The following is a 26,927-nucleotide window of genomic DNA, read 5'->3' as shown; positions in this document are numbered from 1 at the left end:
AGATAGTTCTTAGGACCAGGAACACAAGGAACGTGGACATCCTTTTCCAGGAGACTCTAGAGGGCAGTATGACCACAGAGATTTAGAAATGGTGGCATTGGCTGTCTCCAGAGCTGGGACTGAGACAGCATCAGAGACTAACTGCACTAGAGGATGGAAAAGAGCAAAATAATAAGTTTGCTGTATCAACAAGTGGCATCAAACTTGCTAATGTGTAGTTATCATGAAGTTTGGAGGACACATATGGTCCAATGACCAACTGGAAACAAGGACATTTCAGGAGAAGGGAATGCACGTAGATTAAAATAGACAAGCAGAACATTTACTTCTAAGTCGATGCCCCTCATGGGAACCCCATGTATTGCAGAAGATAATTGCACCCTGTACGCTGTGATCATAAGACCTTTCTTCCAAACTTTTTGTTAATACTTTATTATGTAACTGTCCATAGATGACACAGGCCAAAACTTCTTTCTTGTGCAGGTCATCATGTCCCTGAAATTAGTCTTAAAACACTAAGGGAAAATTAGTGGGTGGGGGAGAAGAAATTTAATGTGTTCAGATAAATTTTTATCAGCCATTGGAAATAAGGTAAATAATAGAAATAAAAATGTTACTTTTCCAGTACATTTGACCATACGATTTGGGTTTTACTTTCACTAGTTACATCATGAAATGTATTTATAAAAAATCATCAGACCTCAAAGTAATAAAATAATTTTCATATACTTATTTGTTCTCAATTGTAGTCCTCAGCCCAGCATCAAACTAAGGACCCTATATGGAATGATTCTTTAGGGAACCTGTTAAAATCATTCTCTAACAATAATTTTACTTCTACGAACTTTCTAGTCATTTGCATATATTAATAGTGGCAAAGTGTACATTAATTTGAAAAGCTTCTATCTCTTAAATTATGGTGTGGCATATCTTAAAGAAATACCACCATACTTTGTTTACCATTCACTGATCCAAATTTCACAAAGAATGGAAATGTTTGCAGTAGTTAGTGTAAAAAGAGCTTCACAGTTATCTCTCTGGAGAACATAGTCATGATACAAGTTTTTGGCTGTGATGATGAACTTAAGATTAATTTCAGTAAGCCTCCATTCCTAGCTGGAGAAGGTTTTAGTAGAGCCATATTCCAAGCAGTAAATTCCTTTGTGAATACCCCCTGCTAGGGCTGTTTCCTTCCTAAAAGATTTCTATAGAACTCTGCTAATTTCCATCACAGGAATTTATTCAGTAAGGTCCGCACCTTTCTAAAAGGTAATTCTGCTGTAGCAGGAACCTTATCTGGTTTTGCGAACCCGAGTAACCCTATGTCTAGTATAAAAATACTTACTAAGAGAATTAGTGTACTCATTAACAATTCATCTTAACCAGTTTATTCTTCAAATATAGTACTTGACAAGAAAATTATTCACCTCTATTTCTTCGGCCATTCTTCCTCCATCCTTTTCTTCCCTTGGATGAATGGATATAATGACACCAGGCTAACTCTTAAACTTTGTGTTTTTCTGACAGGTATTCTATCATCGGGGCTAAGAAGCCAGAATAATCACAGTATGATGTATGTCTTGTTTCCCTGTCAATGCCAGTTATAAGTCTCTGAAAGCGTTCTCTCTCTCACTCTCAAAATGTAATCATTTTGTAATGGGACTCATGATGGAATTCTATGATTTCATGGTCCCTTCAAGGTTGTGTAGCAGGACACATATTCTACAACCTGTCTTAGAAAAGGACAACAATTCCCCCAAGTTCAGATCTGATATTCAGAATTATTCCTTTCTGGCTTACCTAATGATGTAAGAATTGATCTATCTATACTGACATTCTGTAACCTCTTTATGCTAGCGTGTCTACTGAAATTGCTTCCTGAGTGAACTCCTTATCATAATGCAGAAGAGGCTGTGATATAATACTAAAGCAACCATCTGAAAAGCGAGAGACACATAGCGATATTATGAAGAACCCAACGCACTTTTATCTGATTTTCTAGACATAGTAGAAACACAAAACTACTAAAGAATCTAGATCTAATCAGTTGGTCAGTTCAGGCAAACAACCCCAAATTTAACTGTTTTGTTTTCCCCACTCAATTGATTGAATGTATGAAATGCTTTGGTGACATGAAAGTGTATCTTCTAAAAGGTTTGCAATTATACTGCATTCCTTTTGTTAATAGAGCTCTTCAGCAGTTTGCTAAAATGCTCAACATGACTGACTTACTTGATCGGTGTAACTGAATGTGTATGTGTATGTCTGTATCCATTTATATATCTATATCTGTTTTTCTTTATAAGCTCCCCTCAGCAAGATTTGTGATTTGATTCCTAGCCCCATGTCTCCCTTTTAATTACCTCCAGTCTGCTAAAGATTCCATCAGGGATTTTCATGATCCCTACGTGGACCATTTAGGGAATACAAGTGTGGCCTTTTAAGCATCTCGCTTCACTGCTCACTGGCAACTTTAGCTTGAGCAAGGTGAAGCTTTGAAAGACAGCTGGGCAACCCCATCTTCATTCCAAGTGCTAATGTTATATCTGCATAATTTAATCTCCTCATTCTAAATACCAAACCCTGTTTCCAAAAGTTAATCTGGTTTTCTTTCTTTTCTGTTTTTTTTAAAATTTAGATGTAGTATGCATATTTTGTTTGCATTTTCATTTTCTCTGTTTTGACAAAATCCATGTTTCAATTATAATTATTTGGGCTCACCATGGGATTTTTATATTTTAAAGATTACATTAATTGTCTCTCAAACAAAAACATAAAATAGATTTTATTCCTCATCAAGTGCATTATTAACAAGCATATCCAAATGCTTTTCAGACACTTTTAGGACATTTGTCATTCAGGGCAAAGCCAGGACCATTATGCTTCCTTTTAGGGACCACTGAATTTCCATTAAATTATTTAGTTTGTAAGACCAAAGATGATTTACTAGATTTAAACAGACATCCTCCCCGCCCCTCCCTACCTCCCTCTCACTTACTATAGAGGATAGCACGCATCTTAGTTCTATGATGTTTATAAGTCAGTATCTTGAGATGAAACCACCATCAACCAAGAAACAACAACAATAAATGGAAGAAGGAAAGGAAAGTGAAACAAAAGAGGGACAAAGGAGACTAATTTGAAACACACAAAGTATGATAGAGAATGATGGTTTTTCAGGAGTGTCAAGATCTTCCCTCTAAGGAGTTGATACTTGATTAAAGATTTGCAGAAGAATATGCCTTTATCAGATTAACAAATTATATCTTATTATTTTGTATTTAGAGAGAAGATGACAAAAACTCATAAACCATTCATATATTATCATTGGACATTTGCAACTAATATGAGGTTTACCATACTTTGTACTCTTAATTTTAATAAATTATGCTAAAACAAGGTCTAAATTATAATCTTCACTCCTTGAGTCACCGAAGATAATTTGAAACCATAGTTAACATAATCTGTTCCAAAAGAAACAATGTTGTTTCTTTCAATTTTTAAATTAGCTGAGTTTTAAAATAGAGGTGAAAACTTCTTTAAAGGGTAATTTTCATTTCATTAGGTCATCCAGAAAAATGACTGTCCTGAAAATCAGATGATGCTTTTGGTGTAATTCATAAGACACTGAAAAGGCAGTTCCATCCCTGGATTTTTAGCAAAGACTGGGTTTTTTTCATATGGCATTCTCTATTTTCTCTTTACTTCTTTTTTGCTTTTATGGAAGACTCCAAACACAGAGCTGAAACATGACTATACATTGAGAGCTGAAATTACCTACTCACACATAGTTTAGTGTCTGCATTTACAAAAGCAAAACCAAAAGAAACCTCAGTTTCTATAGTGTTGCTGCCAACTTGTGGTGACTCCATGTGCGTAGAATGGAACAGCATTCCATAGGGTTTTCAAGGATGGGACCTTTCAGAAGAAGATAAACAAATAATCAGCCCTTTTTCTCTGACACCTCTGAGTAGGTTCAAGTTGCCAACCTTTTGGTTAGTAGCCCATTGCTTATTTGTCACACTTAGGGATTCCACTATCTGCATTCTTGTCATTGAATGCCTTCAAGTCAATTGTGACTTGCCTTGACCCAATGTGACAGAGTAGACTTTTTCCAAAGAGTTTCCTAGGTTGTAATATTTAAGGGAGAAGTTTGACAGATCTTTTCTTTTCCAGTACCACTAGAGCAGTGGTTCACATCCTTCCTGATGCCACGACCTTATAATATAGTTCCTCATATTGTAGTGACCCCTAACCATAAAATTATTTTTATTGCTACTTCATAACTGCAATTTTGTTACTGTTATGAATCAAGCGACTCCTGTGAAAAGATCGTTCTACCCCTAAAGGGGTCACGGCCCACAGGTTGAGAACCACTGCACTTGAGGGTTAGAAACCCAAACCTTTTTGTTGGTAGCCAAATACCTACCCATTATATCACCAGAGTTCCTTAAATAAAATTTGGAAGATAGCATGTCCATTTATTTTCATACTATCCTTATCTCCATTACTTTGGTGCCACAACAGCAGAATTGAGTGATTGCAACCTATATCATATGGATGAAGCTTAACAATATTTACTGTTTAGAACTGACAGACCTTTGGTCTATAGCAAGAGTTCTCAACTTCAGCCCTGCTGGAATTTTAGATGGAAGAATTCTTTGTTGTCACCACTTGTTTGTCGGTTGGTTTTACTGTGATGCCTTGCATATTTCTGTGATGCTGGAAGCTGTCACTAATATTTCAAATGCCAGTAGGGTCACCCAAATTGAACTGGTTTCAGCAGGACTTCCAGACTAAGAAACAGACTACTAAGAAAGAATCAGCTGCCCACTTCAGAAGAAGTAGCTGCTGGAAACCTTATGCACAGCATGGAAGGATTACCAGATACTGAAGCCCTAATAGATAAAAGTAGAACATTGTCAGAGATAGTGCCAGAGGGTGGGCCCCTTTGATGGGAGGCACAGGGAATGCGATCGAGGAGGAGCTGTTTTCTCAAAGTAGAGTCATCCATGGTAGCAGGAATTGCGTAAGCCTGGGGAAGTGGAGCCTTCAATATCTTCATTCACTAATGGATCAAAACTGAAGATGAGAAGAAACAGCTGCAGAAATTTTCTTTTAATCAGAACTTGGAATGTATGAAGTATAGATGTAGGAAAATTGGAAGTCGTCTACAATGAAATGAAATGCATAAAGGTCACTATCATAGGCATTAGTGAGAAAAATGGATTGGAATTGGCCATTTTAAAGTAGAAAATCATATGATTTGTTATGGCAGGAATGACATAATCAAGAGGAATTGCATTGCAGTCATTATCAAAAAGAACAATTCAAAATGAATTTTGAAGTACACGGTTGTCTATAATAGGATTATATCTATCTGCCTGCCAGAAGATCCAGTTAATAAAATTACTATTCAAATTTAAGCACCAGCCACAAAAGGTAGTGATGAAGAAATTGAAGAAGTCAACCAATGTCTTTAGTCAGAATAAATAAGTCAAATATATAATCAAGACACATCGATAGCAATTGGCAATTGGAATGCATAAGCTGGAAACAAAGAGGTGGGGTTAGCAGATGAAAAATAAAGACTTGGTGATGAAAATGAGGCTGGAGATCACATGATAAAATTTGGCAAAACCAATGACTTATGCATAACAAATACCTTTTTCCAAAAAAAAAACATTTTATTAAGAGCTAATCCTGACTTCATACCATTTTATAGCTCAATCACATAAAGCAGTATTGTACAATTTTTACCACAGTTTCAAAACATTTTTATCCTTTTTGAACTCCATATCAACTCTCCTTTATCCACCACCTCCCCCACTGTACCCCCTGAAGGAACCCTTATTCTATTTATTGCCTCTATAGGCTCATCAGTTCTGGGTTTCAGAAAAAAAATATAACATAGATTAAAGAAGGCTACTCACAGTGACATAATACATCAGAGATAAATCCCTATTGAAAACCAGATCATGCCCAGAATGTATAGGAAGCAAGATCAAGTGACAAAGCTTTAACCATTCAAGTCAGGTTCATAATTTTAATCTATTCTAGTCATCTCTGCAACACTCTCTGGCAACTAGTTTATTCCATGCCTCAATTATGGTTAGAGGGGAATCACCGGAGGTTTATTTCCTGTGAAGATTTCACAAATGCATTTTGGGCTTCCACTGTCATCCATAGCCTTATATACACCAGAATCTCACAATTTAAGCTCTGATACGATTTACTCTTTCTATACTCATCAACTTCTCCGGATGGAATACACAGAAGTCAAATTGCCTACATCTATGGGAAGAGATGATGAAAAAGCTCAATATCAACAGCTAAAGCCAGGCCAGTGCCTGATCGTGGAACAGACCCTCAGTTCAAATTGAAGCAGAAGTATATGAAAACAAGTCCACAAGAGTCAAACAGGACCTGGAGTCTATTTCATCTGAATTTTAAGAACATCTCGAGAACAGATGTGTTGCATTGAACACTAATGACAGAATACCTGATAAGCTGTGGGAGGACATCAGGAAGGCAACAGGTCATTGTGTTACACAGGGTTCTCTAGAGAAACAAAACCATGACACTTATGATTATATATATATTTGGATAGAGAGATAGATTGATATAGATATATAGATATATGGATAGATATATACAGCATGAAGGAATATAACAGCTAATTAGTCCACACAGCAGTACAGAGGGCTCAGTTCAACTCACTTTCTGTGGACCAGTTAATATACCGAAGTTCTTCAATTCACGAGGTCTCCTGGGTGCAAGGTCAAGGAAGAAGACAGCTGAGTCTGCACTCAGGAAATGCAGGCAGTCCAGCCACAGACAGCAAACAGCAGGGTGGGTAACCAACTGTCAGCAACTGAGGAGCTTAGCAAAGTAGGTCCCAATGGAATATCGAACTCAAACAATGTAAGACAACCAAGATCTGTCAGCCTCAAGCTCAAGCACTGTATATACCAGCAGCGTGGCAAAGCAGGTCTTAAAGGAACCTCAAGCTCTAGCAACAGGACCCATGGGTTGGCTGCCTCACAGGTAGTATAGCCCACATGTTGAGGCAGAGAACTAGCTGAAACAGCCTCATGCTGGTACAATGACCAGAGAGCAAGAGAGAGAGGGCCTGGCCTTGTGGAGCCATTTACCTCTTTGTCCGCCAATCAAACTGCGACCTTATGTTCCTTTTGGACAGGTTGGCACAATAAATCTACCTATCAGAGTCATCAAAAAGACAGAAAAGAAAAAACATCAAAGTGGATGTCAGAGAAGACTCTGAAACTTGATCTTAATTATCGAGTAACTAAGGCAAACGGAAGAAATTATTTAATCAAATAATTGAACAGAAAATTTCAAAAGACAACTCAAGAAGACAATGCCAAATATTATAATGAAATGTGAAAATACCTAGATTAGAGAACTAAAGTGAAAGAAAGTGTTCAGCATATCTCACATGGAAAGAACTAAAAAAAGTCAATCCTCCAATTACAATATTAGAGATTCTATGGCTAAAATATTGAACAATGCAGGAAGCATTCAAAGTAGATAGAATGAATTTAAAAAGTCACGGTACTAAAAAGAACTAGTTGACATTTAACCAGTTCAGAAGGTAGCATATTAGCAAGAATCAGTGGTACTGAATGAAGAATTTCAAACTGAAGTGAAAGCATTAGCCAAAAGCAAGGATACAGGAAGTGATGAGATAAAACAATCAAAATGTTTCATCGCACAATTCTACCAGTGTTGTTCTTGCTAGCTGCCATTGAGGCAGTTCTCAACCCATGACAATTCAACTGATACAGGGCAGCTTCATAGGATTTTATAGCCTACCATTTTATTGGCAGCACATTACTGAGCATTTCTTCCACATAGCCTCTGAGTGGTCTTGAACCACAAACTTTTTAATGTGTGATGAAAGCCCCCAAAGCAAACAAACAAAACCACTGTGACAAAGTCACTTCTAACTCTTAGCAACCCTGCATACTGTTTCTGAGGCTGTGGGTGTTTCTGGGAGCAGAGTATCCTCTTTCTCTTACAAAGTGGCCAGTGGGTTTGAATTGCCCACCTGTCAGGTAGCAGACAAATGCATACATGACAGCACCACTAGGGCTGATGAGAATGATTAAAAATGGACCATAAAAGGCTATTGTGGGGAAATGGATCCTGAAGGTGATATGTGGGAAAAAATGTGCCACTAAGAGCAGCTTTGGCACTGTGCTCAGTGCACACATAAGTCGTATGACCTTAGCACTTGATCAGCCTGCTTCCCTGTGACATTTTCAGCATGAGAGAAACACAGAAGCCTCACCACACAATTCTCTTCAAATATTTAAAGACAGTGTGTTTGCCTTCTTGACTCTCTCTACTCACTCGAATCCAGGTTGATAATCCCTGGGCCATAGGCTCTCCACCAGAGGTGATTTTGTCTCCCAGGAGACATGTGGCAATTTCTAGAAACAGTTTGAATTGTTCCATCTTTGGCCAGCTGCTGGGATGCTACAGGTATCTAGTGGGTAGAAGCAAAGGATGTTTCTAATGAGGACAATTCTCACAGTAAAGAATTATCCTAACCAAAATATCAATAGTGCCGAGGTTGGGAAATCCTAACCAACATCAAAGGTTCTTGAACTTCTTCAATGTGCCAAGCGCTTGGAATTTATGGTTATTTTATAAGACTGTAATGGAGACCTCAACGAGCCCTTTGGTGTACTGGGCTAATGCTCAACTGCTGAATGAAGGATCAGCAGTTTGAATCCACCAGCACAGGTCCTCATAGGAGAAAGGTGAAGCAGTCTGCGTCTGTAAAGATGTACAGCTTCGGAAACCCTCAGAAGCAGTTTTACTTTGTCCCATAGGGTCACTACACCTTGGAATAGACTAGTAAATTCAATGGCAGTGCACTGTGGTTTTTAATCTTAGTTTCTTAGTGTTGCTGTAACTGAAAGGAACTAACTTTAAAGAAAAGAGATGTATTTTCTGACAGTTCCCAGGAATTGAAGTATGAATTTAAGGTACTAACCCCAGATAAAGGCTTTCTTTCTGTGGATTCTATGGTGGGATTTTGCTTTTAGCTTCAGTAGTGCTGACATTCCTTGGTTCCTTACCAATCTTGCCCTGCCTTTCAGCTTCCCTCTGTGTGCTTGCTTGTCTCTGTGTGTGCTACCCCTTGTTAGGACACGCTACCCTGGCCTCATGAGCATAACAAAGAAAACGCTATTTCTAAACAGGATTATTTCCACAGGTATAGCACTTTGGGTTCCAATACAAATCTGATGGAGACAATTCAATATACAATAGTAGATATTGATGTTTTTGCCCATCTAGCATCCAACACCACCCCCTTCTTCTAATAGGATATTCATATTCCTCTGGAAAACTACCCTGAACGCTTTAGGACAGTCACGAGGAACTGATCCGTACAGTGTCTTAAAGTCAATCTGTTAGGGTGTAATTTGCATATTATAAAATACACCCATGTTAAATATACAGCTAATACCCTTCCCATCCCAGTTCCTGAACCCAATAATCATTTATCTGCTTTTTACCACTAAGGACTACTCTGTATTCTCAAGAAGTTTTATAACCTTGAAGTATTGAGCATATACCCTTTTTTTGTAAGTACTTTTGTTGGGGGCTTTTACATCTCTTATCACAATCCATGCATTAATCCAGTATGTCAAGCACATTTGCACATATGTTACCAGAATCATTTTCAAAGCTTTCTCTTCCCACTTGAGCCCCTCATATCAGCTTCCCATTTCCTCCCCTTCCCTTCCCCGCCAACCATCACTCATGAATCCTTGATAAGTTAAAAATTATTATTTCCATATCTTACATCATCCCCTGTAGTCCCTCACCCACTTTCCCATTAATTGTCCCCCTGGGAGGGGGTTCTAAATTGATCCTTGTGATTGATTCCCCCTTTTGACCCCCATCATCCCCTAATCATACTGGTATTTCTACTCTCATTGTTGGCCCTGAGGGGTTTACTCTGTCCTGAATTCCCTTTGTTGCAGGCTCTTATTTTTGGCAGTGTGCATGCTCTGGTCTAATCTGGTTTGTAAGGTAGAATTGAGGTCATGATAGTGGAATGAAGGAAGCACGAAAGAACTAGAGGAAATGTGTGTGTTTCATCAGTGCTATACTTCACCATGACTGGCTCATCTCTTCCCTGTGACTCCTCTGTAAGGGGATGTCCAATTTTCTACGGGTGGGCATTGGGTCTCCAATACATGCCCCTCCCATTCACCTTGGGTATGGTTTTGTTATGGGTCTTAGATGCCTGATACTTGATCCCATCGACACCTCAATATCACGCAGGCTTGTGTGCTTCTTCCATGTTGGCTTTGTTGCTTCTCAGGTAGATGACCGCTTGATTATCATCAAACCTTTAAGACCCCAGATGATAGCCGGGCACCATCAGCTTTCTTCACCACATTTGATTATTCACTCACTTTGTCTTCAGTGATCGTGTCCGGAAGGTGAGCATCACAGAATACTGGATTCGTAGAACATAGTGTTCTTGTGTTAAGGGAGTACTTGAGTCGAGCCCCAATGGTGTATACCATTTGTACCTGGATATTCTTTTGCTAAATAAAAAATAATTAATATAAGGATTCTGAGATCTATCCATATTACTGAGTGTATACATATTGACCCCTTTTGTTGCTGTCTTGTACAGCAACCATTGTACAGCTATATCACATTTGTTGATTCATTGTCTATTTATATATATTTGGGTTGTTTCCTGGTTTGGAGTTACTGGGAATAAAGTTACTTTGAACATTTAGCCACAAATAAATAAATGTTTCAACAAGCTGATGAAATACTGAAAGCAGTCACTCATCTATGTCATAAAATTTAGGAGACAACGGCTTGGCCAACTGACTGGAAGAGATCCATATTTCTAACCATTCAAGATAAAGGTGACCTGACAAAGTGCTCAAGTTATATCATTGGTATTACATGCAAATAAAAGTTTGCCGAAGATCATCCAAAAATGGTTGTAGTCAACCCAAAATGGTTGTAGTCAATCCAAAAATGGTTGTAGTCAATCCAAAAATGGTTGTAGCAGTACATTGACAAGGAGTTGCCAGAAGTTAACCTTTGATTCAGAAGGGGACATGGAACAAGGGGCATCATTGCTGATGTCATATCAAGCTTGGCTGAAAGCAAGGAATACCAGAAATATATTTACGTGTGTCTTATTGACTATACCAATGCATTCAACTGTGTGGATCTTAAACTATACATCAATTTGAGAAGAATGGGGATTTTAGGACACTTAATTGTACTCATGTTTAACTTGTACCTGAATTAAGAGACAGTTATGCAAACAGAACAAGGGAATACTGCATGGTTAAAACCATGAAAGGCATATGTCAGGGTTGTATCCTCTTACCATACTTATTAAATCTGCAAGCTGAGAAAATTACCAGAGAAATTGGATTATATGAGGAGGGATGTAGCATCAGGAATGGAGAAAGGCTTATTAACAACCTGGGATATGAAGATGACATGCCTTTACTTCCTGAATGTGAAGAGGACATGAAGCACTTGCTGATGAAGATCAGGAGTTGCAGCCTTCAGTGTGTATTATAACTCAATGTAAAGAAGACCTAATTCATCACTCTAAGTCCAATAGGTAACATCATGATAAATGGAGAAGACTTTCAAGCCGACAATGATTTTCTCTTGCATTGGGTCGACAGTTAATGCTTGTGGAAGCAGCTGTCAATATTAAAAGGTTAGAAAATCTGCTGCACAAGAGTCTTTATATTATTGAAAAACAAAGAAATTACTTTGCAAACTAAAGTGTGCCCGATCTAAGCCATGGTATTTTTGATTGTCTCATAGGCATGTGAAAGTTGGACATTGAATAGGGAATACTTAAGAAGAATTGTTGCATTTGAATTTGGTTCTGGAGAATATTGAAAGTACCGTGGACTGATAGAAGGACAAACAAATTCGTCTTGGAAGAAGCACACCCAGAATGCTCCTTAGAGACAATGATAGTGAGACTTTGTCTTACATAATTTGGTCATGTGGTCAGGAGAGACCAGTCCTTTGAGAAGGACATTATGCTTGTTAAAGTAAAGGGACAGTGAAAAAGAGGAAGGTCCTTAATGAGCTGTATTAGCACAGTGGCCGCAATAGCTAGCTCAAACACAGGGACAATTATGAGAATATCACAGGACTGTGTACTGTTTGATGCTGTTGTCAATATGAGTTGGAAATGACTCCATGGGACCAAACTACCACCACCATGACAGTTGCTATAGGGGATGCTGTGCTTTCTAGGAGTTTTAAGAGAATCTCTATTTTGCTCTTATCCACTAAAGGACAATGGCACACCTCTTTCCCCTAGTTTCTATAACAACAATAAATCTCCAGAAATTGCCAAATGTCCCCTGTGGTAGCTGAAATCAGCCCTAGTTGAGAAGCAATCATTTCTGGTAACATGTTTATACTCTTCATTTGTTTGCATTACCATGACTTTACAATTCCAGGGGATTTCAACATAGGCAATTAATTGTATTATTTATTACAGAAAGTTCCCAAAAGATACCTCAACTCAACAGAAAGCATTAACAGTCAGCTTAGGTCCTCATTTGGCTGTGTCCCTAATCCTAAAATAATATATCATGTTCCTTATTTAATCCTAATCAAGCCCCCATGTTGAAAGACAGCCTCAAAACAAATTTAAAACTAACTACAAAATCCAACCTTGCTCTTCACTCTCTGAGACAAGGTAGTTGTCTCTCTTATGTGTGATAGTGTAGTTCGGGTTGACTACAGAAACAAATCCAGAGACACTCATATACGTGTAAGAGAGAACTTTATATCAAAGAGCAATTGTATATTGAGAAAATATCCCAACCCAGTCCAGATCAAGTCCATAAGTCTGATATTAGCTCACGTGTCTGATACTAGTCCATTAATTCATCTTTGGACTTACGCAGCACATGCAAAGATGCCAACTGCAGAAAGATCACAGACCGGTAGGTGGAAAGTCGTGTGGATCCAATGGCAGTGGATGCATCTCTAGAGCTTTGGCTGCCATCTGTGTGGCTCCATGTGGCTTGTCAACAGGAACGTGAAGCATAGAGAGATAGTGTGTCCAACCTCCAGGGAGGAAGAGAGGAAGTTCCCAGAATCCCCTTGAGAAAAACAAGCCCACTGAGAGGCATCAGGCTGTGACCTGATTGACATACTAAACTCCAACCCTTCACTCTTAATATATATATCCTCAAGTTGACATGAGATTATCTAACTTTCACGCCATGGTAAATAATAGTTTAATTAGTCTAAACAGGTTATATTGGTGATATTTGGGCACCAGCTTTTGTTTGTATATTACAACTACTAGAATTCCATTGCCTTACATATATAAAAAAGATTTTTACTTAAAATACTTAATTTCTATTTAGGCAGTAAGACTTGGGACATCCTTTTCACTTACTAAACACACTTTTGAATCTAAATTATTTTCTTTTACATTTTAGACTTGTAATTACCTCTGGTCTCATTGCTTTTAGACAATTTAGAGTAAATGTGGAAAAAATACAGATGCCATATTTTCAAATGAAACATTTTAATGTTATTGAGATATGCCCAACTAAGTATAATTAAATATAGTTCAGAGTAAGTTATTTGCATATTGAATTGGCATCAGCCCTGCCACAGAGGGAATTTCTGGGTTCTACTTATGAAAATGTTTTTCCGTGATCCAAACTGGTGGAAAGATAGGTGTGGGAAGCCTGGTAGGGCATGATCAAGGGTAATTTAACCAAGAGGAATTGCTGAAACCCAGGTGGGGACTGAGTTTGATAGTGGGACAGGAGGAAAGTCAAGGGAAATAGAGGAAATAACTGGGAGGCAAAGGGCATTTATAGAGGTCTAGATAAAGACATGTACATATGCAAATATATTTATATATGAAGATGGGGAAATAGATTTATGTGCCTATATTTATAGGTTAAGTATTAAGGTAGCAGAAGGACATTGGACCTCCACTCAAGTACTCCCTCAATACAAGAATACTTTCTTCAATTAAATTGGCATTCTATGATGCTCACCTTCCAACACAAATGCTGAAGACAAAGCGGGTGAATAAGAAAATGTGGTGAAGAAAGCTGATGGTGCCCAGCTATCAAAAGATATAGCATCTGAGGTCTTAAAAGCTTGAGGGTAAACAAGCGGCCATCTACCTCAGAAGCAACAAAGCCCACATGGAAGAAGCACACAAGCCTGTGCGATCACGGGGTGTCAAAGGGATCAGGAATAAGGTATCATCAGAACAAAAAATCTTACCATAGTGAATGAGGGACATGAGTGTAGAGTGGAGACCTAAAGCCCATTTGTTGGCCACTGGAGATCCCCTTGCAGAGGGGTCTAGGGGAGGAGACAGGCCAGTCAAGGTACGATGTAGCAATGATGAAAAATACAACTTTCCTCTAGTTCCTAAATGCTTCCTCTCCACCCACCCATCCCACTATCATGATCCGAATTCTACCTTGCAAGTCTGGCTAAACCATGTACACTGGTATAGATAGGAACTGGAAACACAAGGAATCCAGGACGGATGATCCCTTCAGGACCAGTGGGGTGAGTGGCGATACTGGGAGGGTAGAGGGAGAGTAGATTGGAAAGAAGGAAATGATTACAAGGATCTACATGTGACCTCCTCCCTGGGAAATGGACAACAGAAAAGTGGGTGAAGGGAGACATCAGATAGGACAACATATGACAAAATAATAATTTATAAATTAGCAAGTGCTCATGAGAGATGGGGGAGTGGGGAGGGAGGGGAAAATGAGGACCTGATGCCAGTGGCTTAAGTGGAGAGCAAATGTTTTGAGAATGAAGAGGGCAATGAATGTACAGATGTGCTTTACACAATTGATGGATGTATGGATTGTGATAAGAGTTGTATGAGCGCCTAATAAAATTATTTTTAAAAAGGCAAGAAAACAATAGCTCCCGTTTTGTTGCTGATGGTTGTAAATATCCTTTCAGTGATTGTGAAAACTCACAATCAAGTGTACTGAATAAACAAAAAAGACCAGAGGATGCACAGCAGTGCAGTAGGGATCTGGAAACACAGGAAATCTAGGACGGATGAACCCCTCAGGGCAAGCGATGAGAGTGTCGACACCAGAAGCGAAAGGGGAGTAGAAAGGGAGAACCGATCTCGGGGATCTATGTGTAACCTCCTCTCTGGGGAAGGTGGGTGAGGAGAGACACCGGGCAGTGTAAGATAAGATAAAATAATAATTTATAAACTATTAAGGGTTCAGGGGGGAGGGGGGAACAGGGAGGGAGGGGAAGAGGAAAAAGAAAACAAGCTGATTCCAGGAACCCAAGTAGAATGCGAATTTTGAGAATGATGAGGGCAATGAATGTATAAGGGTGCTTTACTCAATTGATGTATGTATGGATTGTGATAAGAGTTGTATGAGCCCCAATAAAAAGATTTATTAAATAAGAAAAATAGGAAACCAAAAAAAAGAGTAAATTAAACTGGTCAGATAAGGTGATATAATTGGGGTTTTCCATCCACCACAAAAAAAACATAATCAGTATGTTTATGTCTTTGTTTTTTAGTGATCATTTTAGTTGTAGCTTAAGAAATACATTCTGTGCTTTATTCACTACTCAATTCTCAGTTTCAAGAAGAGTTTCTTGCAAAGTAACGAATGATCAATATATAATTGTCAAATACAACAACAGAGTAACTAGTATAGTCTCTATGTAAAAGGTATAAAACAATCCTGAACAGTTTCTCTATAGGTGACAGCCCCTCTCAATTCCAACTACATTAATGCCTGAAAATCCTAAGACTCATCATGGAATATAGATATCTTGGGGTGACGGGATGTATTCTTGATAACTGCCTCGGGCAGCCAATTGTTTTTCAATTTCCGTTCTCAAATAGAAAGAAGGTGACACATACTAACAGGATGGACTGTAGAGCTTTAAAAGTGTGGGGAGGGAAATTCCATTATATTTTAATCACGTTTTCCCACCAATTTTTTGAATACCCCCTTAGTCCATTTTTCCCAGTTATAATCTGCAATTCTTTGACCTTAGTTTGAAATCACCATTTAGAGTTCTTGGTTAGGGAGATGTGTTTAGTCCCTTGATAATGAGGAAACATTAGGAATTCTGATTCTTCTGAAAATATAGAAAGCCATAAGGGAACACTGCTCCCATATTAACAAGAGAGAAAAACAAGACAAACAAACAAAAAAACCCCTAGATAACATGCAAACCCTTAATGTTTTAAATACACAAGAGAGCTAAAGCTGTAAGATTAAACTACCAACAAGTCAATTCTGTTTCATTGTAACCATTTAGAACAGAATGGAACTTCCCCTTTGGGTTTCCAGGGCTATAAATCTTTATGGAGGAGAAAGCCTCATATTTTTCTTGAGGTGCAACAGGTGGATTTGAACTGTGGTAGTTATATGATTTCATATCAACTTGAAGATCTATAAAAGTGTAGGGGTGGCATCTAGCCTGTCAAGCAGATCATAACCTGATAGTGACTCCTTGTGGGCATGACCTTCTCATAAAGAGAGTTCTGGGTACTTCCCACTCTCTCTCTGCCTTCATCTTCTTACTGGCTGACCCTGCTTGTTGCCACAGCTCTGCCACCATTGGATCCACATGACTCTGTACTCACCAACGTGTGACATGTGATATTCCTGCATTCCCTGCATTCTTTATCATTACTTGTGACTGTGTGAGCCGAAGAGGGACTTATGGACTATTACCGGATGTATGGCTTTGATTTGTACCGAGCTTGGATGTTTTCCTGATATATAATTATTCATTTATATAAAGCTCTTTCTTACACATATATGAGTGTCTCTGGATATGTTACTCTAGTGAAACCAGTCTAACTCACTGACTTGTGGTTAGCAGTCCAATGTGTAACCCATACACTACCAGGGCCCCTGGTTGTAAGATAACAAGATGATTATAATTTTAAAGGGTGACAAACCCAGCCAGGGACTGATATTATTGTCAGGTTCTTTCGAAATGATCTTGACTCATTGTGAAACTATGTGAAACAGTAGAAATCTCCCATAGAGTTTCCTGGTCTGCAATCTTTATAGATAGTGTGTGTTAGCATCAAATTGAGGACAATGGGCTAGGTTTGCATTGAAATCTTTATAGAAACAGATTTCCAGGTCATTCTCCCTCAGAGATGCTGAATGAATTCGGGAGCAACACATAAATTGATCCACCTTTGCCAGAACACGAGAGGAAAAGGTGGGAGTCATAAAAACAGGCAAGAAGAAATGAAACTTAATACATTCTCAAATGCTGGCTATATACTAACATGACAGTTGAGAAATTTAGTAATAGTATATTCAAGGTGAATCTGCACCTGCTTGTAAACACTTTTCTACAAGAAAGGTTAGAAAAGAGCTCTGTGGGTGCCTCTTAGTGGCACAGGCATGCCAATGTTTGGGGATATAGGAGGACTATCTGGAGGAGCCCAGCCATGCTCTAAAATTTGAATGAGTATAAGGTCATGAATAATCTTGGACTTAACCAATGGTAAAGGGCAAGCCACCTGTCTATGTCTGTAGACCAATCACGCTTTGAGAGGAAAAAGCCACCTGCCACTGGGTAAGAGGAATAAAAATATTCAAATTACTTTATTTCTGGCTCTAAATTAAGACTAGAAATCCATGTTCCTTTCCCTAAACTATTTAAAAGCCATCTGTAACTTGTAGAGGAACAGGAAATCTACTTGTGTGCAGGCTCTTGCATGGGTAGAAAGAAGAGGCGTGTTTCTGTTGTGAGAAGGGAAGGAAACTCACTCGTGTCCAAGATCTCCTGTAATACAAAGCTGACATTGAGGGAGGATCAAGAAATATGCCTGCAATTGGACATCCCATTATAGAAGGGACACGGGGAGGAGATGAGCCAGTCAGGGTGCAATGTAGCAACGATGAAACATACAATTTTCCTCTAGCTCCTAAATACTTCCTCCTCCCCAGCCATCATGATCCCAATTCTATCTTACAAATCTGGCTATACCAGAGGATGTACACGGATACAGATAGGAACTGGAAATACAGGGAATCCAGGATGGATGATCCCTTTAGGACCAGTGGTGAGAGTGGTAATAGCAGGAGGGTAGGATGGAAAGGGGGAACTGATTACAAAGATCGACATATCACCTCCTCCCTTGGGGATGGACACCAGAAAAGTGGGTGAAGGGAGACATCAAACAGTATAAGATATGACAAAATAATAATTTAAAATTATTAATGAGGGAGGGGGAAGCGGGGAGGGGGGAATGAGGAGCTGATGCCAGGGTCTTTAGTGGAGAGCAAATGTTTTGAGAATGATGAACGCAATGACTGTACAAATATGCTTTACACAATTGATGTATTATGGATTATGATAAGAGTTGTATGAGCCTCCAATAAAATGATTGGAAAAAAAGAAAAATGCCTGCCTGACAGCTATTGCACTGCATTGGAGAAACTGCTTGTTTGAAATAAGGGCAGAAATAAACTCTGAGAAAACCCATCTCTGGTACTGAGTCAGCTGCCTAAGATTGACTCCAAAGAAGAACAGAGAACACCCTTTCCCCTACTTACCCATAAATATCGGACTAAGGAACAGGCAACAGGAGTTTCTGGCTGGCCCAGATTATTACATATTTAATGACTATCTGAAAGTAATTGGTGTTTCTAACTCACTTAAAGTTACCTCAGAAAATAGACCTAGCAATCTGCTTCTGTTAGGGCACAGTCTTGAACACCCCCCTATAGAGCGGTTCTACTGTGCATCCAAGAGGTCACTATAAATCAGAAGTGACTTAAAGGCCATTAACAACAGCTGGCATGAAAAGCCTACCAATCAAAGAAGTAGGCTTATATGCTACAAGGACACAATGTCAGCCAAAAATTAAGAGTGAAGGAGGAACACAGAGAAATCCCACATCACAGTGGGTATGACAATAAGCTCAAAAGAGGTACACCGTTCCACTGGAGAAATTAGCAGTTGGTGGTACAAGAAGCTAACAACACATAATACAACCAAAATTAACATGGGTATTAAATATTATAAAAGCAGATCTATGATCCAGAAATGAAGCGAATAAGAGCAGTGACACCTTACACATCCAAATGAAGGGAAACAAGCAACCAACCAAACAAACAAAATACATATTCAGAATGGTGATGAATGTAAATGTGAATGAAAGGTTTTGTTCAGACTAAAAAAATATATTATTAGGAGACCTGTGCTAAAATAAATATTAAATAAAGTCATTCCAGAAAGAAATTTGTATCTACACAAAGAAATCAACAGTGCTAGAAACTGAAGAAACTGCAAAAATTTTGGTTAGTAAAAATCTCTTAAAATATTTTCATTTAAATTGAATAAAATTTAGATAGAACACACTACAGTGGGAAGGATGTTGCCAAAGCAGGGCTAAAAGGAAAATATAGGCCATAAAATATCTCAACTCAATAACCTCAGCTTCCCTAATCTACAAATAATTAGTTTTCATGACAAGGACCTGCTTAATATGTACCCTCATGGAAACAAACAAACAAACAAAAAACTCATGGATATAACAAGGTGTGGTGAAGAAATTGGCTTGTGTCAGCTATTACAAAGACTAGTGACTGGGATCTTAAATGCTTACTTTCAAACAAGCAGCCATTTAAGTAAAATGCCAATTAAGCCCACATGGAAAAAGCACATTGATATCTATAATCTAAGGAGTGAAAAAGATATCATCTAAATCAGATGGAGGGAATGGTATCTAAGCTTAAATTGTGACATTCTGGTTTGCAGAAGGCTATGGAAGACAGTGGGAGCCCAAAATATATTCACTGAATCTACATAGGGAATAAGCCTTCAGGGATTCCCTCTCACCACAAGTGAGGGATGGGAGTAACCTGATTATGAGAAAGAGTACTGGAGAGATGGTTAGAGTACATTACTATGGTAATTCTGCCTTGGATGACCTGGCCATTTGATCTCCTTTTTGATACACTTTGAACTTGATCTGATTTTTTATATTTACTGTTTGGTTGGGCTTTTCTTCCTCTCAAAATTGGAGCTTTTCTCTGCTGTATTTTGTTATTGTTGGTAACGTTCTTGACTCTGCTATGTTTTTTGGTATATGAAACCCAGATTAGCTGAATCTCTAGAGACCAAAACTAGAAAAAGCGTTCCTGGGGGGAGAGGGAGGGCAGTGAAGATACGGGGTAGTGGGGAGCTAATATCAAGGAGCAGAAGAAAAAAGAAAGTTTTTAGTGATTATGGTCGTAATTGCACAACACTGCTTGATGCGACTGAACTATTGAATGTTATGATGTGTGGATTTTGTCCTAAAAATATTTGGAAATATATATATAGAAGCAAAGTTTTCATCTTAAGAGACCAGAAAATGAATTGAAAACTAAACCCTAAGTCAAAAGAAAAATAAAATAACAAAGAGTAAAAAGACCTGAAAACAGAAAATAATAAAAGAAACTCAAACAAACCAAAAAGGTTATTACTTAAAAAGATCATTATATTTGATAAACAGCTAACCCAACTTATTAATAAAGAAGAGATCACAAATTACCAACATCAGAAAATAAAGGAGAAATATCAGTATGGATTTTGCAGAAATTAAAAGATAATACTCAGGACTTCCGTGGAGATGGTGCTGGGGTAGGAGTACCCACAGGGGAGCTCCATGGCAACTGTTGGGTTTGGATCTGGGATCTGGGAGGATTCAGGATGCTCTATTAGGCCTCACAGCACACCAAGATTCTGCTCTTGTCCATGTGCTGACCTTTCGTGTGGCACTGATTTGCCTTGTCCCCCACCCACCCATGTAACTCGGAGCTGCAACAATCTGTGGCCTGGTGCCTGGGCCATCTCAGCCTCCACCACCTGAGACAGTGGCAGCTTTGCCCACCAGAGCCTGCTACTCCCCACCCCATGGCAGTGGTTGAACTTCCCCACAACTTCCCCATAGCCCCCACCCTGAGGCAACAGTGGCTTTTACCTGCCACCAACCCGGCACCCCCACTAGCAAGAGTCTTGCTGTCTCCCACTATCTTGCACCATGTGCAGCCTCTGAAATCAACTTGCCCAGCACCATCCTTGCTGCCCAAAACCATGCCCCCTTTCTCTGCTTGAGAAGGCCACCTGAGCTTCCCTGGGGAGAGGAAACCCCCAGTGAGGTAGATGTACAGCCCAAACACGCAGCACCGTTGGCCCCAGGTAGTCCTTAGAATCATTCTTACTAACCACCAGGTGCGAAAACACAGGACTCCTAGTTACCAGAAAACTGTCACCAAGCTCCAACAAAATGACACGTAGACAAAAACTCATATCAGCAACTACTACAAGAAAGCATGAGAAACAAAATGCAATGTCTGAAGAGGACCTTAACTTAGTGATGTACATAGAAGAAGCAGACATTGGTCCACCACAGAAAGAAAACATGAGAATACTGGCTTAGAGTCATCTAGGATATTAGGGAATCAACCCAGAAAAAGGATGATATAGTAAACAGGATATATAGTCCACATATCAACGGGAGTACAAGAGCTAAGGGATGATGGAACAGAATAAAGAATAAGGTAAGAGACCTCACTAAATGCTCGAAGAAGTGGATAATTGTGTCAGCAACTTGGAAGATGGTCAAGCAGAATTCAACAAACAGAAAAGTCAGTCAAATAAGACAAAGAAGTTGAAGAAAACCTGAGAACAATGAGTGATGCTATGAAGAAGAACAATATACAAATAATTGAGATACCAGAACAAGACATAATGAAGAAATCAACAGCCAAAATAGTGAAGATATCCTGGAAGATAACTTCCCCAATCTAATGAATGAGAACCAGACAATCATTCAGGAAACAGAGATGATGCCAATTAGGCTGCACCCCATGAAGAATACACCAAGGCCGATAGTAGTATATTTTTCCATCTTTGAGGACAAGGAGAAAATCATAAGAACAGATAGAGGAAAAAGCAGTCACCTATAAGGGTACTCATATAATAACACGCTCACACCTATCATCAGCACAAACCAGGAAGAGAAGAACATAGCATCTTCTGAAATATGAAGGAAAATAATGGTAACCTAAGAATCCTCTATCCCACCAAACTATCCATCAGAATAGATGAGAGGTAAGAGTTTTCAAGGACAAGAAGAAATTTAGAGAATATGTTAAAAACAAACAAACAACAACAACAAACATGAGTCCACCACATAGTTTAACACTATTCAAAAGTCACCTCACTGAAAGCAATGCCCAAGATGCCATTGACTCAAGGGTGAAAAGAAGGCAAGAATGGATTCCACACACACATATACACCACACGTTGCCAAGGAAGGAGGGAGGAAAATAGCTAATACAAAAGGTATGAGATGATAGCAAAGAATCCACAGATAGATGTAATTACTCTGAACATCAATGATCTGAATTCACCCATTAAAAGAGAAAGTTTAGTGGACTGGATTAGGAATTAAAACCCATCAATCTGTTGTCTTCAAGAGACACATCTCAAGCTTTCAGACAAAAACAGTTTGAGGATTAAAGGCTGGTGGAAAGTATACCGTATACCAAGCTAATGGCAATTTTTTAAAAGCCGGAGTTGCAATCCTAATCTCCGATCTCAGGTTCAGGCAATAGCTAGAGATAAGGATGGGTACTATATAATGCTTAAGGGATCAATAGACCAAGAGACAGTGAGCATAATAAACATATGCCAAGTGAGAGACCTGTGAAATTCATTAAACAAATATTTCAAATATGAAAGAAGTAATCACAGGTTCAACAATCATAGTACAAGATTTCAATGCACCAATCTCAGTGAAAGACAGATAAATAGTAAAACTCAACGAGGGGGATACAGAATTAAATTCTACAATTAGACAACTCAACCTGATAGACACATTCAGAGCTCTCCACCCAACTGCAAAAATATTTGTATTCTTTTCAAGTGCCCAAATCACATATTTGAAAATTGACCATTAGCTGGGATACAAGCCAACCTTGAGAAAATTCAAACATATTGAGGTCACTCAGACCTCCTTCTCTGACCAGTACACCATAAAGCTGTATATCAACAATAGAAGGAAAAAAGGGGGAGGGGGGAATACTTGGAAAATGAGCAACTATCTTCTTCAAAAGGAGTGGGTACTGGCCCAAAATAGAGACAAAATTAGGAAATTTTGAGAAACTAATGAGAACGCAACATTCCTGAACCTGTGGAATACAGCAAAGGCAGCTATCAGAGGATGTTTGATAGTGATAAATGCACATATGAAATAGAAGGAGAAATGTATGGTCGATAATCTACCACAAAACCTTCAGCAGTTGGGACAGAGTCAACAGAATAATCCTTCTAAGGGCAAAATAAGAGCCTTAAAATCAAGGCAAAGATAGTTCAGTGGGAAAACACTGTGAAAATAAATGCAATGAAATGCTGGTTCTTTGAAAGGATTAAGAGAATTGACAAGCCATTTTATAATCTAACCAAATATAGGAAGGAGCAGATATCAATATCCCAGATGAGGGATCAAAAAGGGAAAACCGCAATGGGACCTAATGAAATTAAAAGATTAATTACACAGTACTGTGAGGGCCTGTACTCCAATGAATTCAATACCTTGGGAGGCATGGAAAGGTACTCAGAAGGACAATCCTTCCCCCAGATTAGAGATGTTATGAACATGAACAGACCCAAAGCAAACAAAGAAATAGATAAGGTTATCAAGCAACTACCTACCAAAAAAATTCCCGGCCCAGATACCTTCACAGCAGAAATCTACCAAGCATCCAGGGAAGAGTTTACACCAATTTTACACAAGTTCTTCCAGAACATAGATAAGGATGGTAAGCTACCAAACTCATTTTATGAAGCTAGTATAACACTGATACCCAGACCTGGCAAGGATTCCACTAGAATAGAGAACTACAGGTTGATATTGCTTATGCACATCAATGCAAATATCCTTAACAAAATGTTGGCTGATAGAATACAAAAGTATGTAAAACAAATAATTCACCATGACTAAGTAGGATTCATATCAGGGATGCAGATGTTATCAGGGATAGAGAAACAAATCCACAGCTACTCATGTATAAGAGAGAGTTTTATGTAAAGATTAAGTGTGGATCAAGGAAACATCCCAAGCCAAGGCTGCCCAAGTCCACAAGTCCAACATTAACCCATTAACCCTTATGGCCAGCACCAATCCACAAAGCCCTCCTCCATCTCACAAAACAGACACAATGATGCCAACTGCAGGAGGAAAGCTGAGTCAGTGAATATATATGCATCTCAGCACTGGCAGGGGTCTCCACACAGCTGCTCCAGCACCCAGGGCTGCATTGAGTTAGGTCCATGTGGCTTCTCCTTGGGGATGTCTTTCAGGAAGTCATTCTTGCAAACTGATGCAGGGAACTGCTAAGGCAGCTGCACCCTGGTGCGACCACCACAAAACAAGAGACCCAAGAATGCGAAAGGCGAGGCTCACCAAGCCATTTATCCCTCCACCCTTCAATTAATCCCACATGTGTTTATCGGCCAGGTTGGCACAATAAACTAACTAACTCTGCAGGGATGGTTCAACATCTGAAAATCCATCAAAATTATCCATCACATTGAAAAGGAAAAGGCCAAGAACTACATGATAATATCAATAGCCTCAAAAAAGCAGTTGACAATATTCACCACCCATTCCTAATTAAGACACTCAAGAAGATAGGCTTGAATCGAAATTACCTCAACAAATACAAGCTGCTTATGAAAAATCAACAGCCAGCATTACAATCAATGGAGAAAAGATAAAAACATTGTCACTGAAAAGGGGGACCAGACAAGGGTGCTCCTTTACCCTACTTCTCTTTAACATTTTCCTGGAGATCTTAGTAAATGACATAAGGCAACTGAAGGACATTAAAAGTATGAAGTGAAACTTTAATTTTTTGCAGATGATATGATTTTATATATTGAGAACCCCAAAAGCTTTACAGTAGGAGTTCTGGAAGCAGTAAAGGAATATAGTAGAGTGGCAGGAGACAAGATCAACAAACAAAAATCAATTGGATTGCTATATACAACTGATGGGATTACAAGAAAAGGGATCAAGAAGGAAGTACCCTTCATAATAGCCAAGCATAGATTGAGAATCTTAGGGACATACCTAACAAAAAAAAAACAAAACATCTGTACAAAGATAACTACAGAACATGATTATAAGAAACAAAAGGGGGCCTTCACAAATGGAAGACTATCCCATGCTTACGAATTGGAATACTCAACATTGTAAAGATGTCAATCCTATCTAAGGCAATGTATACACTTAATACAATCCCAATACAAATATCGGCATCTTTTTTTTTTCAAAGAAATGAAACCACTGATTACCAACTTCAAATGGAAAGGAACAAAGTCCAGAAGTGGCAAAGATCTCCTCAAGAAGTAAGATAAAATGGGAGGGCTGGAATTACCTGACGTTAAAATTTATTATACAGTGACAGTTGTCAAAACAACATTTACTTGTATAATGATAGATACATGGACCAATGGATAAGAACAGAAAATCTAGAAATAAAATCAGCAGCATACATACAAGGGCTCCCCAAATATCAAATGTGAAGCGGATGCCCTATTTAATAAATGGTTCTGGAAATACTGGATATCTACCTGCAGAAACAATGAAGCAACGACCCTTACTTCACTCTATATCCAAGAACAAATTTAAGGTGGATCATGGACCTTGAGGTAAAACCACTAACATTCATCAATAAGAAAATGCCCATAAGACTTGTACATATAAAAATATATTTATGATTATGGGGGAAATAGACTTATGTGCATATATTTATAGGTTCAGTAGTAGGGTAGCAGATGGGCATTGGGCCTCCTCATGCATAGTCCCCCAATACAATAGCACCTCGCCCTGCTAAATGGCCATAGCATGATACCAACCTTCCCGACATGATCACTGAAGACAGACGTGTATGTAAGCAAACGTGGTGAAGAAAGCTGATGGTGCATGGCTATCAAAAAGATATAGCATCTGGGGTCTTAAAGGCTTGAAGGCAAACAAGCGGCCATCTAGCTCAGAAGCAACAAAGCCCACCCACAGAGAAGAAGCACACAGCCTAAGCAAATACAAGGTGTTGAATGGACCAGGTAGCAGACACCAAGGAACAAAAACAATCACTGTGTGATCACCTTCCTCACATAAACGCTGAAGATGAAGGTGTGCATAAGCAAGTGTGGTGAAGAAGGCTGATGGTGCCCGACTACTGAGAGATATAGCATGTGGGGACTTAAAGGCTTGAAAGCAAACAAGCGGCCATGTACCCCAGAAGCAACCAAGCCCACACGGAAGCAGCACACCAACATGGGTGATCGTGAAGGGCAGAGGAGACCGGGTCTCAAACAACAAAGGCAGGGGGGTGGTGGGAATCACATCGCCGTTAATGAGGGGGAGTGCATGATGGGGACCCAATGCCCATCTGTAGACAGCTGGACATCCCTTCCAGAGGGGTAGTGGGGAGGAGATGAGTCACTCAGGGTTCAGTGTAGCAACAGTGAAACTCAAAACCTTCCTCTAGTTCCTGAACGCTTCCTCCCCTCCCAATTATCATGATCCCAATTCTACCTTGCGGACCTGGTTATACCAGAGGATGTACAGCGGTGCAGTATGGATCTGGAAACACAGGGAATTTAGGACAGACGAACCCCTCAACACCAGTGGTAGGAGTGGCGACACCAGGAGGGAAGGGGGTGTAGAAAGGGAGAACCGAACTTGGAGATCTATGTGTAACCTCCTCTCTGGGAGATGGGCAATGGGAAGGTGGGTGAAGGGAGATGCCGGGCAGTGTAAGATAAGATAAAATAATTATTTATAAACA

The sequence above is a fragment of the Tenrec ecaudatus genome, chromosome X (genome assembly GCF_050624435.1).
Source record: "Tenrec ecaudatus isolate mTenEca1 chromosome X, mTenEca1.hap1, whole genome shotgun sequence".
Lineage (NCBI taxonomy): Eukaryota > Metazoa > Chordata > Mammalia > Afrosoricida > Tenrecidae > Tenrec > Tenrec ecaudatus.
This window is presented reverse-complemented; position numbering follows the sequence as displayed.